Source organism: Pinus tabuliformis, chromosome 1_2 (assembly GCF_031772625.1).
Source record: "Pinus tabuliformis cultivar Carrire ecotype Pingquan chromosome 1_2, CPIR1, whole genome shotgun sequence".
Taxonomy (NCBI): Eukaryota; Viridiplantae; Streptophyta; class Pinopsida; order Pinales; family Pinaceae; genus Pinus; species Pinus tabuliformis.
Window position 1 is genome coordinate 881,151,724 of NC_142298.1, and position 14,342 is coordinate 881,166,065.

Sequence of the window (14,342 nt, forward strand, 5' to 3'; positions counted from 1 at the left end):
GGTAAAGCGGAAGCAAAATTAAATGCAAAAGCAAAGTGAGTAAGCAAACAAGAAAGAAGACAAACAAACATGCAAGCAAGCAAACTAAAAGCAAAGGCTAGTCCTACTCCTAAGGTATGCTACATGGGCCTAATCACGTGAAGTGATACTTCCAATGTAGCTATCAGCACATTGGTTGACCCATGTTGGTGAAGGCATGGTCCATGAGCAACACAGTCGTGTGGACTAGCAATTGTGAAAGATACAACAATTAAGACAAACACACTCCGAGCTTACAAGCGTCCACAGAACAAAAATGAGTGAAAGTGCATGACATACAGTTTGTTGACATACCATGATGTTGTGTGACACTAAGTGTAGATGTTGAGAATACGCACACTCTTGACTATGATATGCAAGAATACATGAGGAAGGCAGACCACCTACGTTGCACAAGTGTGCTTGCTGAGTAAGATTCCTCCAATTAATGAGCAATGGGATCATGTAGTTCGAGGGATGAAGTGAAATCTTAGCATTAGATTGATATTCAATGTATACAGATGAGTGATGAGGAGCCTTACATGTTTGAACAGTTTCCTGATTAGAAGTGAAACCAACCTTAGGACAACGAGGGCCTGACATAACCATCAAGTCGGGCTGAAGTGCCTTGAAAATATGGAGGGTTTCGTCTTTATTTACAGATGGATCATCGTATACCAGTGTCTTATATGGATTAGAAAAGAGTGAATCAACATCATGATCAGTTGATGGGGTGAAGAGATCACAACAAATAAGATCAGAAATTGTAGGATGTTGGTTGAAAACCTCATGATTCGATGAATCACACAGAGGGGTAGATGAGAAGCAAGAATTTTCATCCTCTGCGTTTCCAGAAAATATAGATGAAAAATCAAGTGGATGTTCAAAGAATGATCGGTCCTCTCCATTGTCAGATGATGGAATGACATCCGGTGTGTCCTGCGAATGATCAACAATGGGTGCTTCTATGGATGGAGATACACATGAAAAATCAGGGATGGCAGGATGACCAAGGAGGTCAGGAAGAAACGGAGGAGGTATGGATAAACAGGGATGGTCCTCTGCTGCCAGTGGATGTTCAAGCTCATATTCATGCTCTTCATGGATGTCAATGCATGTTGGTTGTGCGACACCAACTCCATCGATAAATCGATATTCATTCAAAATAGGTGTAGGGTCGAGAACAGAAGAACACAAGACAATGTCATCCGGAACTTTATCCCAGTTTGAAAACAAAGGTTGAGGTACGAAATACATGTGACGAGGTATGGGACTCACAACCAAGTCTATGCAAATATTAGAAGGAGCGAAGTCAGGAGGATGTGATGGTTGAACATATGTGTGTGCATGCTCTCCCACATCACTCTGCGATGGTGGAGCTGTTTGATGAGGGGAGAGTGGACAATCACTTGTGACAGTGACCGTGTCTATCTTTGATTATGCAGCTCCATCACCAAAGTATGTCGAGCAGGGTTTAAGCTTTAAGCTTGAACTTATTTTTGGGATTGACAGTTTGGACAAGGAAGTATTTGAATATGTCCATGAGATACTCAAATTTCATTTGAGTTTCCGGGCCGTCAAACATGAATAGATGGAAGTGCTCTAAAAATCCATAGGTGATTCGTGTGAGGCCTTCCATTGTTTTAAAAAAAATTTATCAAACACTTCAAGATCAAAATGGTGGAAAATAGATCTGATTAGATCGATGAACTGCATGAATGAGTGCATGAAGTTATGAGGTAGTGTGCCACACCATTGTGATTGGTTGTCGCGAAGTGTGTGTGTGAGCAGTGAACAGACTTCTATTTCATTAAAATATTCCATGCCCTACATGAGCACATGGAAGTCATCTAAGTGCTCAGGCAAGGCTACTTCGCCTTCACCATCATATGTGAGTTATGACAAGTGATCCAAGAACTCCCTCTTGACATGAAAGATATGTCCGTTGGACATACATTTTGAAGGGCGAACTATAAGAAACTTCATCATAGATGTGCGAAGATTCAAAACAAATGATGAGGGCTCAGCTTGTCATCTAGCCCTTCTTCTAGCGCCAAAATGTTGACGGTACTGGACTCAACAATATGTCAGGGGATCTCCCCGGTAAGAAGTCCCAATTAAACCTCAAGCCGTTTGGTGTAGGAGTCCTAGTAGTGGGTCGTATGGTAATGCCTTGACCATGATTTCTCACAAAGGCAAATAAGATAACTATGTTGGTAGCAAGGGTGTGACAGTTGTAGTGAGTCAAGGAAGGTGCATGAGAGGTTCTAACACATGGGGGTTGAGATGAGTGCACCCCTTGGAAACCTATGATAGCATGCAGTTAAGAAGGGAACACGTGATAAAAGATGCATCACAACATGGAAGGCAAGTTAGCTGGCAATCCAAAGTGATGGTTAAACCAACAGTATATCTTAGAAATATTCATACATACATACATACATAGCTATACATGCATGCATAAGTAAACAGATACATATATCATTTAGAGTAAAACAAGTAGCATACAATACAATACAACTGATGCATGAAACGTCTTGACTCTTATTATATTAACAAGTGTAATTTTTGGTCATACAATACATCCATGTCCACCCACTAGTTCTGATAGCGAACGTTACAGCCACAACCGCCTACTCCTCCAAAGAGATGTACTAGCTCGCGCAGTGGAGAAGCCAATGCTCATTACAATACTGCCCAAGCTCTCTCCAAGATAGTCTTATCAGAATCTCGGCTGACGAAAAGCCTTTACAGCGAGTTATTAGGTTCTATTTTTAGCAAAGGGTGGGGTGACCCTTGACATTCCCCTTTGTGATAGTTCATCTACCCTCATGACTCTTCATCTACTCTATGACTGTTACATCCAACTATTGACACTTGAAATTCCAGTTGACAAGACGTTACATTACAAGGCACATGTGCCCATGTGAGACAAAATGTCTTGAGCAAGCCATGAAAGACATCATTGATACTTCATCCATTGTGGTGAGGCCAACTCTTTCACATGATTGTGATGGTAAAGGTGGTGAACTGATGGCAAGCTTGGTTGTCCATGAAGGTGTGCATGCACTCCATGGTGACATCTTGTTGAAGTGAACTCTTGCCTCTGTTGCATCTGGGTGCATTGGTATGTCTCCTCCATCCAATTCATCTGCTATCATGCGCATGGTCTTCTTGGGTGCAGTCGAACCTAGAACACACTAATGCATAGTGTCTGTGTTGATCTTCAAGTGTGTGTTGGTGGTCATTCACATCAACTGTCCACTACATGTTTAGCTCCAGTTGGACTTGCTTCTTGTCTTTGCTTTTGTGATAGTGCTAAATGGGTTAGATCACATGTGTGTGCATAATGACATGCAAGCTGCTGAATTTCCTTACATGTGATCAACAACACCACTCACCATGTCTACTCCATGCCAGCTACTGGGATGAATCTATAACTTGTACTGGTGCAGTTTCATCTGTTTGTGGATGTTGCACCCCCTACTGTAACTATTCCTGCTGCAACTCATTCTCTTGTCTGTGCATCTCTTGTTCTTCCTTGAGTAACTTGAGCAAATGAAACTCCTTCTCTATTCTATTCTCTGCCTTTGCATGATCTTTATGTCGCGCCGTCTCCTCGTAGCCTGAGTCTCCAAAGTTTCTTTCACCACAATTAGATCTGCTTGAGCTTGAAACTTTTTTCACCTCTGTGTTGTCAACAACCTTCCTCTTGTGTTCGTTGCATCTGCTATTCTACCTTCAACTATTGTTCATGGTGTTGCTTGTTGTGATGCTATTGTCATCATATCTTGATGTCCTTGTCTACGAACAACTTGATGTCTTTGTGGGTAGGCAAGTTCATGGACACTTGATCGACTGTATATCGAAATGTGCTCTGAACGGTGTCTTCAACTCTACTCTACTTAGAACCATTTTACCTGTGCTGTTGAGAGGCAGGTGAACACCCGTGATACTGTAGACATGGAAATACTCATGGAAAGCAATCTGTCTGTCAAAAACCAAAATGAATGTGAGAACTAACTTACAACATACCTGTCTGACTGATCATGAAGGTTGCATAATTTTCATCAGTAGGTCGGGAGACTGACTGCAAAGGCTATGCATGGCACATTCTAGGCTATGAGGAGGCTGACTAGTTGCTGGAACTGCGCAATGCATAGTCCATCGTGGCTGCTAACTACTGCAATTGCACAATGCGCAATTTCAGCTAGCAATGGTTATAGGCCTAGTGACTGCATCACGCAATTTTCTGGGCCAGTAGTCATTGTCCCTCAAAATTGCGCAATGAGAGACTTGAGGATAGTCACTAGGCAGAAATGCACATTTCCTGAGAGGAATACAAGGCCTACAATTTCAGGATTGCGTAATGTTGTCTTAGTGACACAGAGTTCGGGCCAAGGCTGCCCAGACACACCGATGGGAAACTGAAAGTGAATGTGAATGTGAATGCATGGAGATACTAAGTGTAAGCATAAGTGAATGATCATGCATGCAAATAGTGTTATAAACATTTTTGTGCCTTACAAAATTGAGCATGAAATTTCCATAATCTAAGGGATCCAAAGTCCCTAAACATGTTGTTCCTACCCCTAGAGGAACAAGGCTAACTAACCACAGCAATTCACAGAAGTTCTCCACCTAAAACCACTCAAAAACAAGTCAATTCAGGATCATGTCAACTGCTCCACTGAGCATCTGCGCTGAATGTCAACTACTACACTGGCTACCTGCATTGAATGTCAACTCCAACACTAGCTACCTGCGTTGAGCGAGTTTGGACATGTGGCAGACTCATTCCTCAAGGTGTCAGAAGCCAGGAAGCTTCCAAAATGACACTTGCCTCAGGGAATTCGACTGGTGATGAGTAAGAGGTTCCAAATCTCCATGTGGAAGCAAGAACCTCCAAGTGGACTCAATAACTAAGAGAGGGAGAGGACACTAGTCAGATCTCAAGCTGACTCATCCTCTCTCCAAAATAACTATATATAGTTCTCTCCTCCATGAGATCTAGAGGCTGGAATTTTGTTATTGCAAAGAATTGTTGTTGGTTTGAGACTGGAATCATTGGGTGTTTAATGCTTTGAAGGGAGCTGAAGAAGGAATTCCATTATGCTGGTATGCAAAGACCGACTGCTCAGGCGATTCCATCTTATCCTGGATATGCTTCGCCTAACCTGAATCAACAGTTGCCCTTTGTAGCAACTCTAGAATTACCAGATCTAAACCGGCTGACGAACGATCCAATTGCTTATGCCCCTTCGTGGCCAGCGATTCCACATAAACTTCCGTTAGATATTCCTAAATTTAATGGAAATCCGGGTGAAGATCCGTCGAATCATGTGATGACGTTTCATCTGTGGTGTTCATCAAACACCCTAAACAATGATTCAATTAGGCTTCGCCTTTTTCAGAGGACGTTAACTGGTCCAGCGGCAAAATGGTATATTGAATTTCCTAGAGCTTCGTTCGACAACTTCAGTACCTTAGCCATGACTTTCTTAACCCATTTTCAATTACCGATAAGGTATGAAATGGGAATGGAACTCCTAACCAACTTCAAATAGACAACAACCACTCACATATCTGATCATATACATGAGTGGCGACGTCGTCGTAGGATGGTAAAAACGTACGTTCCCGATCAACTATTAGCTGAATGGTTTATCAAGTTGTTACTTCCTGCCATCACGGAAGATGTGGCAAAGGGGGGAGTTGTAACGGAAGAGCAAGTCATCGCTCGTGCGCAATATCTGGACTTGGTTTACACTCAGTCCAGCACGCTCTACGACAAAATACCTGATGCCCCTAGACCGGAATTCTCAATTCCTCCTCCTCCTAAATCAAACAATGACTCTCATGCCGGCGATGGCGTGATTGGCGCAACAGACATGAAATCGACAAAGGCTATATATAAAAAGGCCCTTAAGATTTCTGGTCAAAATGTAAATGAGGAACTTCTTGCCTCGGAAGTAAGTGCCGTGTCAGCCGACAAGGGCAAACAACTGAAGCAACCAGGGGGCAAGAAGAAAAAGAAAGGGAGAAAAAGGAAACCCCCTACGGGGTGTCATATATGCGATGAGGATCATTGGACAACAGATTGTCCATACAAAGCTGAACTTAAAAGATTCTTTAAGAGTTCGAAAACCTCAGCTGTGTTGACTAATCCGTTTCCAAGCTCGGGAACCGAACGGGTTGCTAATCAAAATGCTTCCCGATCCCAAGTGCTTATGTTGTTTGTATCAAAGCAGCAAAATGATGCTTTGACAAGGAATAAAGATTACAGGAATCCAAAGCTGTCGAACAACAAGGCTAATGAACAACCTAGTAGTTCGACAACAACTTTGACCAAAGTTGTGCCACCCATCGTTCCTGAGCCAATGGTAAAGTCGCAAAAGGGAGCAGTACACAAATCGACATTTAATCCTTGTGCGAAAATAGCACAGATAGAGGACCTGGCCCAATCGTCGTCCGCTATGTCAACACTTGAGGTACCGCAAAATTGCTTCTCCCAAGAGCAGGCTTTATTATCAGCAATAGGTGGGATTGACCCAATGGATTCCAATCTTGTGGCCTTTGATCATAAAGGATATGACCCTCAGTTACCAGCTCAAATAGCTTTCCTTATTCAAGTGAAAGCCCTCAACAAAACTGTTCATCGAACAATTATTGATGAGGGGGCATCTACATGCATTATGTCGATGAGTTGCTGGAAAACTTTAGGATCTCCAACCTTGTCGCGATCTTCGACGACATTAAAAGAATTCGACGGGAGGACATATACCCCATATGGTATCCTAAGTAACTTGAAATTTGAACTAGGAGGGAAAACAGTAGAAATAGATGTTGAAGTCATCGATGGGAATCTTGATTACAACATCCTACTAGGAAGACCGTGGACCTATGCCATGGCTGCAGTTGTGTCAACCTACTTCAGGAAGATTGCATTTCCCTTCCAAGGAGGAATTACAATCGTCGACCAAGAAACTTTTCTCCCCAACAGTTCACAAGTTATGGGAAGCATTCCAATGATCCATGGAAGCAATCATTCGCTCCAAAATATCAGAGTAGGTCTCCTAAAAGACCTTGCTTTAATGGGTACTTTTGCCCTACCGCCTCCAAGTAATCTGGCGGAAGTGGCCTCAGTGGAATATGAAACCTTCTACATCTAATGGATTTGGACTCCGAGGACGGTTCTCATCTCGTGTCAACCTCGTTAAAAAATGAAACAAGGAGTCATGAGGATAGTTCTTTTACTGTGTCAACCTCATTAAAAAATGAAACAATCCCCTTTCCAAATCTCAAAGGTAAACCTTCATTCCAACCACCGAGTTGAATGCAATGAAGCTTGGCGGGCATGCACCTCAATTTGCGTTGTTATGCTGGGGGCATGTAAACTATTCGAGCAGTTTTAGCATAAAGTTCATGCTCGTTAAAAAATAAACGCAAAATCGAGCAGTTTTAGCATAAAGTTCATGCTCGTTAAAAAATAAACGCAAAATCGAGCAGTTTTAACGCGGAATTTATGCTCATTAAAGAATAGAAAAGCAATTGTGAGCAAGCTTTCCCCAGAGTTCAAGCTCATCCAGAAAAAATGAACCGGTAAATAACCACTATGAATGTAATATCATCAGCCGTTAAAGCCTTGGTCGTGTTTGTACCTGCCACATCCACTTTTCATTTGGCCGATTGTTCACCTCCATATGATTGTTTACCCATTTTGAGGAACAGCTGCGAAGAGTGATTTCACCTAGCCATCCTTGTGACACTGTCATGATTGGAAAATTCCAACCTGTACCTGGAATCTGCTGTTAACCCTGTTTATCACTCGTTCCTCAAAAGACGAGTCTTCTTTAAGCTCTTTTCAATTGACTCGTAAAATATGAAAATATTGCCGAGTTTTGGCCTCCCAGCTCATTAAAAGATAGGAAGAGCTATCCCTCCTCTAGATTTTAATATTTTTGGACCTGAGGGATTATTGCACAAAAAGATCGAGCGCTTGTTTTGTTCGGCTCGTTAAAATTATCGAAAACTCATCCCTTCTGTATTGTTTTATACTTTTTCGGACTTAAGGGATTAGATGACAAAAAAGGAATTTTGGAGTTAACTTTATGTACCTTTTCAGACTCTCTAAAAATGAAAAGGACCGAGTTATCCTTGTCGTTAGACTCGTTAAAATTATTAAATAGCGACAAACTTGTCTTTAGACGAGAACGAGTTTCACTATCGCTAGACTCGTTAAAACATAGCGATGGGCTGGCCCGAAGGGCAGGTTATAGAACAAGCATATGTTATCCTCCTCAAGCTTGACAAAAATAAAGAGGTACTGGTCAGCAATGACTGGGGAAAAATTGGGAGAAACTAAAGAAAACTTTGATGGTAGCAGGTCGCTCTTGAACATGACACTTTTCCTCCGTACCACAATCGGGTTGGGTTGTCTCATTCACCGGTCACATCACCATGGTCTCACCATACCATCCATATTTGGGGTAATGCTACTGATCCATCGCATAAGTGTCGCCATATGTTCAAGAGAAGTCGTTCAGAAAGAGTCAACCGGGTCCCATCCACTGCCATACATTATCCTTCATCCATTCATCACCGCCACCCTGAATCATATGTCACAGATCGTTTTCACCTCCATTAAAATCATCAGCTCCGTTCCGTGTCACTGATGTGGGATTCATCAAGGCCCTCCTTTGACGGATCACTTCTTGTCGACATCAGCTCATTATCCAAGAAGTTGATCTAGGAACAACCCCTTTAGTACTTTGAAGCTTGCATGCCTCAATGGCAAGTTTCTCACTTCCGGCGACAGGTATACATCAATGACCTTCGACCAGAAGATTTTACGTGGTGTTCGACACCAAGTCCTTTAGTCACACCACGTGAATTGTACTGCAGTACCTTGAGGGTCATTATCATTATCAGTGATTCCTCTCGCGCTTGTTAATGGTTTACATCATTGACTGGTAATCAAGCGATGTCTTTCCATGTTCGACTTCAGCGCAATTCTCACATGGATCAACTTGTACTTAGAGTGAAGATCAAACGAGTTTGAAGACCCCGGATCTAGTTTCATCCATCCGGGCTGCGATATATATTCAGGAAAGATAAACACATTTGACATGTACATCATTGCAGCAGATGATCATCCTACTCAAAAGATGATAATTTTTCCAAAATTATCAGTCTACCATCAGACAATCGTCTGTTCTATGTACAAAAATGAATTTATAAAGCTGAGCATGGGAATGCCCGCCTCAGCTAGATCATGAAAGCAGTATGAATCATAATGTATTGTATTGTATCTTATTACAGGTCTCCTCCCAGCAAATGGATGAACTTCGGACCCTCCTGGATAAAGAATTTCACCCGATAAACGACCTCATACTTTAGGGGGCAACTGTTATAGACATTTTTGTGCCTTACAACATTGAGCATGAAATGTACATAATCTAAGGGATCCAAAGTCCCTAAACATGTTGTTCCTACCCCTAGAGGAACAAGGCTAACTAACCACAGCAATTCACAGAATTTCTCCACCTGAAACCACTCAAAAACAAGTCAATTCAGGATCATGTCAACTGCTCCACTGAGCATCTGCGCTGAATGTCAACTGCTACACTGGCTACCTGCGTTGAATGTCAACTCCAACACTAGCTACCTGCACTGAGCGAGTTTGGACATGTGGCAGACTCATTCCTCAAGGTGTCAGAAGCCAGGAAGCTTCCAAAATGACACTTGCCTCAGGGAATTCGACTGGTGATGAGTAAGAGGTTCCAAATCTCCAAGTGGAAGCAAGAACCTCCAAGTGGACTCAAGAACTGAGAGAGGGAGAGGACACTAGTTAGATCTCAAGCTGACTCATCCTCTCTCCAAAATAACTATATATAGATCTCTCCTCCATGAGATCTAGAGGCTGGAATTTTGTTATTGCAAAGAATTTTTGTTGGTTTGAGACTAGAATCATTGGGTATTTAATGCTTTGAAGGGAGCTGAAGAAGGAATTCCATTTTGCTGGGAAGGAGATGCTGGATTGGATCCCTCTAGGTTGTATCTGTTCCTGAACCTTGTTATCAATCAATAAAGTTATCTTGGTTTTCTCCTATATACTGGTGTATTTGTATGACTGCATTGGTGTATTTGATTTACTTCTAATCCTGAATCATTGGTGAATATGAATATCTGCCTTTGTGTTGTGTTCTTCTCTTGTTGCAAGTAGTTGTTCTCTTGTCACAGGTAGCTGTTCTCTTGTGATCTCGTGGGAATCAAGTAGCTGTTCTCTTCAGCAAGCGAGGAGGCAAGTAGCTGTGAACACCCAAAGGGAAGAGGATCTAGATCGAGGGACAAATGGAAGACAACAGTAAGTCTATCAATCTCCCTTCTTTCATATTTCGTAAAGGAAGAAACCAGAATGGCTGTATCTGTTTGTTGCTAAGGCTCTGTCACACCTTAGGTGGATAGGATCGTCCTGCATAGGCATTTTTCCCCACAACAAATAGTGAATGACAGATTCAAAAAATGGAACAACAAGCATGTGGGTGAGGGGAGTCGCCAAATCGACGACCGTTCCCGAAAAATAATTTCATGCATGCGACAATAGTGAGATGTTAATGAAAACCAAAATGGCTCTAGTACAAGCTAGTATGTATCAAAACAACAACAAGCGCTCACTGAAATCAAGTAGACAACATTCATACGAAGAAAAACACAAAAAGCACCAGAAATGCAACACAAGACATGGAAGGCAGCCTTATCCCAAAATAGCTAAGTTGAATGTGCCGACGAATCCTCGATACAATGTGGGATGTTAGAGCTATAAGGATGATGTGAGGAATGCGCTTGGCTAGGAGATTTGCACAATTCTCAAGCGCAGCAAGCTGCCAGACATAATTGCACAATTTCTGGAGGCAAGTTTGGTTTCCCTCCAGAATTGCGCAATTTCTTGAGGGAGCTGCCCAGCCTGTAGCTGGACCAAGTCTGAAAGAACAACCTGTGAGGGTAGTGCAACAAGCTTTGATGGACAGGTTATCGTTCTACAAGAAAAACATTGAAGCTTGTGTACTTGATGAAGAAAGACATACTGTTGTGAAAGGTTGGTAGGGAGGCTCCAAAATGAAGCTAAGGCAAAATTTGGAGGGTGGTTGTAGCCGCTACAACAGGTATATACTTATGAATATTTAGAGCCATTGCACATTATTATTACTTCACATTTTTAATGTAATTATGGTTACAAGGTGTCTAGTATAGATTGAAATTTTGTTTGTTCTTTTGGTTATAAGGCTATAACTTTTACATAAACCATGTATCTATGCTCACATAGGTTTCATAATATCGGCCACCAATGGTTAATATAGGTCGTTTCCGATAAATATTGTGCCTGAGTGTCTAGGTGTCTCCTAGTCATGTGCCTGAGTGTATAGGTGTCTCCTAGCAAGTTACTAAACCGACCAAAACCAGAAATGCCAGTAACTATATGAGTCAAATAATGATCACAACTATCCCCCCCCCCAAAGTTGAATTCTTTTCTCATTTTTTTTTGTTCTTTTCTAATAACCAGCAGCCATAAAATGCTTGCTCAATTCTTTTATATATTTATCATGCTTGTACTTCCCTTTAATCTGGCTCTATGTAGATTGTACCAAGAATGGTCTCCAGCAAACCCTTCCAAAATTCTTTTTTACACTAACTCATAACCCCACAACAAAGTGTTCCATAATTTTGTAACATTTCCTCTTTTAAACAAATAATAATAACAATCGAAGAAATGAATAATAATTCCAATATTTTCTTTCATTGTATTGTTACTTTATTCATATTCAAGGACAACAATGCATACAACCTATTATACTCCTATACCAATAGGTGTCATATTTCATGATTGACTTGTTGAGCTCTGTAATATGTTCATTCCTTTCCTTGTTGCAAAGGTTTCCATATTATCAAAAATTTCAAAAAATGTAAAAAAATGTAAAGAGAGTATACACTAAAAGAAAAATCAAAGGGTAAAAAGAATAAAATGGTCAAAAAATGAGAATAAATGAACCCCAAACAAAGAAAGACCATGAAAGTGTGCAAGTCCAAAATGACACTACTTTTTATTTTCTATAAAGCATTGTGTGCAGCTTGTTAATTCATGCCACAATTGATGAAGAGTCAAACAGCTTAAACTTGGCTCATTCATATTTTGGATTTCATGTTTTAGAGATAGAGAATAAAATCTAACCAAACTCTTTAATCTTGGTAGATAAGTAGATAGGTAGAGTAAATAAAAAGGAGCTCAACCGTTAAATCTGAGACCTTGGATATTATAAGTGTAGACTTAGGTAGGCTTGCCAAAGTAAAGAAGGGAAAAAATGATAAGCCAAAGTAGGTCGGGTATGTAGATGGTGTTGCAGAATGATACCTGTGATGGATAATGTTTCTAAAAATGTGTTAACTTTCACTTCTATCACAAGGGCCAGACAGACATTAGACTTGGAGCAGGTCAAGCAAGACAAGATTCAATAACTAACTCCCCTTCATATTTTTCCCTAAGGATTTCACTAATTTCCCCTAAGTATTAAGATATGCTCTTAATAACATTCATAAATCAGTCATCTCATTTCATAAACATTGCCTAAGTAAAACCCTATTTTACATAGGAAAACGACAAAAAACTTCCCATAAATCCCTTTTTCCCATTAGAGCCTAAGTTTTAAATATAAACTTCTAACATTTTAACTTAGCGTTGGTTCATTACATTTTCTCATATTAACGGCTAACACCATTATTATATAAATCATGAAACATTTCAAACCCTTCCCATAATATATAAATATATTTTGAAAAACCCCAAAAGTATTAATGTTCCCGCCCCGGTTGAATACGACCATAGTTATAATTTAACAGGGATTGATGAATTTGTTTGAAATTCATTAAAAAACCTTCCTCGTTTGATAATGGGATTAATCAACCATTTGGGTTGATTAATAACCAAGCCCCGACCAATAAAATTGCGCCCGAAACATTTAGAAAACACAGTTAATTATATTGGGTCCGCACAATTAACTCCCCGCCAACTTCACTTCCCGTCCACCATTCGATCTCCGCCTATCAATCCAACAGTCGGCAATCAATATCGTGACACCATTTGACTTCATGATAATGCATGATCGACCAGTGGTTTTGCCCCTGTACCAAATCCACCTGTCAACCGCTCGATGTGCTTGGTCCCTTCCGGCCCAAAACGACTTAGCCCCAAAAGCGGTGTGGGAAAAACCGCTTACCATGCTCCGATGACGTCATCTATCCTCAGCTGATGTCATCCATTGACATCATCTGTCCTTTGTTGACATCATGCGCCATGTCACCCACCACGTCATCATCTGTACTACTTACATCATCCTCCCTTCAAATCAAAAAATCCCGCCAAAACTTCATTTTGTCAAATAAAAGGGTAAATTGCCATTTTTGCTATATTTTTTCTGCATATCATGCTCTCGTGCAAAAAACTATCTACTCTAGTTTCAGCCACTACCTGACCAAAAAAAGCTACAATGATGAAATCCGAGCTAGCCATTCAACCCGCAGTATACAGTTTTCCTCTGTAAACACAGACACCTTTCAAGCTATCTCAAACAATCAGTTATTGGTGCATCAATTGTCAGGACTTCTTAGCAATCTCTGTAGGAAATTAGCATACCAGCCACAAAAAGATCTGAATGTTATGAATTACAAGGCGCAGAACAACCTCCAATATCCCAACAAATAGGTATTCATCCTATTGTGTGGTTACCGTGGGTAAAAGGAGAAATTTGGTCAATTAACCACAGTAAGGTAAATAAAGGTGAACAGGGTGCAAAACAAGTCAAAATGTATCAGATAAGAATTAAATGTAGCAGATCAGAATTAAAGTGTATCAGATCAAAATCAAATATATCAGATTAGAATTAAGGTGTATTAGATCAGAATTAAAGGGTATCAGTTAAGACAAGTAGCCAGCACAGAGTTACTAAAGAAGACTAGCTATTTCTATTTTTCTTGTAAACTATTTTTAGTTAATCCTAGATATTATCTCACAGCTGTTATGAGATATTAGTTGTATAAATTTTCTGCATAAATACCCCCTCAAAGGGAGTATTGAGTTTGGATTCCTAGACTTTGTTGTAGTATTGAATTTTTGGAATAGAGAGCTATTGGAATCAACTGTTGCATGGCTTATTGGATGAAGAATTGAAGCAGAGGACTTGTCATAGATTTCTTGAATCAACCATTGGATCAATAAGTCCTCTATATCTTGTGTTTTAAAGTTTTCTTAGTTTATTATATCATGTGTGTCT